General features: G+C 54.4%; 1 non-coding gene across 1 annotated transcript; it reads right to left on the reverse strand.

Annotated features, from left to right (window-relative positions):
• TRNAC-GCA lies at positions 1-72 on the reverse strand. Its single transcript has one exon. It is a non-coding gene; the product is annotated as a tRNA-Cys (tRNA).
• Between the last annotated feature and the right edge of the window lie 211 nt (positions 73-283).

A 283-nucleotide genomic window follows, 5' to 3' on the forward strand; every position in this document is an offset into this window, starting at 1 on the left:
TTCCCGAGCCAGGGATTGAACCTGGGTCTCCTGCATTGCAGGCAGATTCTTTACCAACTGAGCTACGAGGGAAGCCATGACGAAGATAATGGCCCAGTGCCCCCGACCCTGCAACAGGCCACTGCTGACCTGCACCTGCCTCTGCCGGATACTCATGGACACTCACAGGAAAGTCTGAGTCAGTCTCTTGTGGGGTCACTGCTCCTTTCTCCTGGGTCCTGGTGTGCAGAACATTTTGTTTGTGCCCTCCAAGAGTCTATTTCCCCAGTCCTGTGTAAGTTCT

Source organism: Bos indicus x Bos taurus, chromosome 21, assembly GCF_003369695.1.
Source record: "Bos indicus x Bos taurus breed Angus x Brahman F1 hybrid chromosome 21, Bos_hybrid_MaternalHap_v2.0, whole genome shotgun sequence".
NCBI classification, from domain to species: domain Eukaryota; kingdom Metazoa; phylum Chordata; class Mammalia; order Artiodactyla; family Bovidae; genus Bos; species Bos indicus x Bos taurus.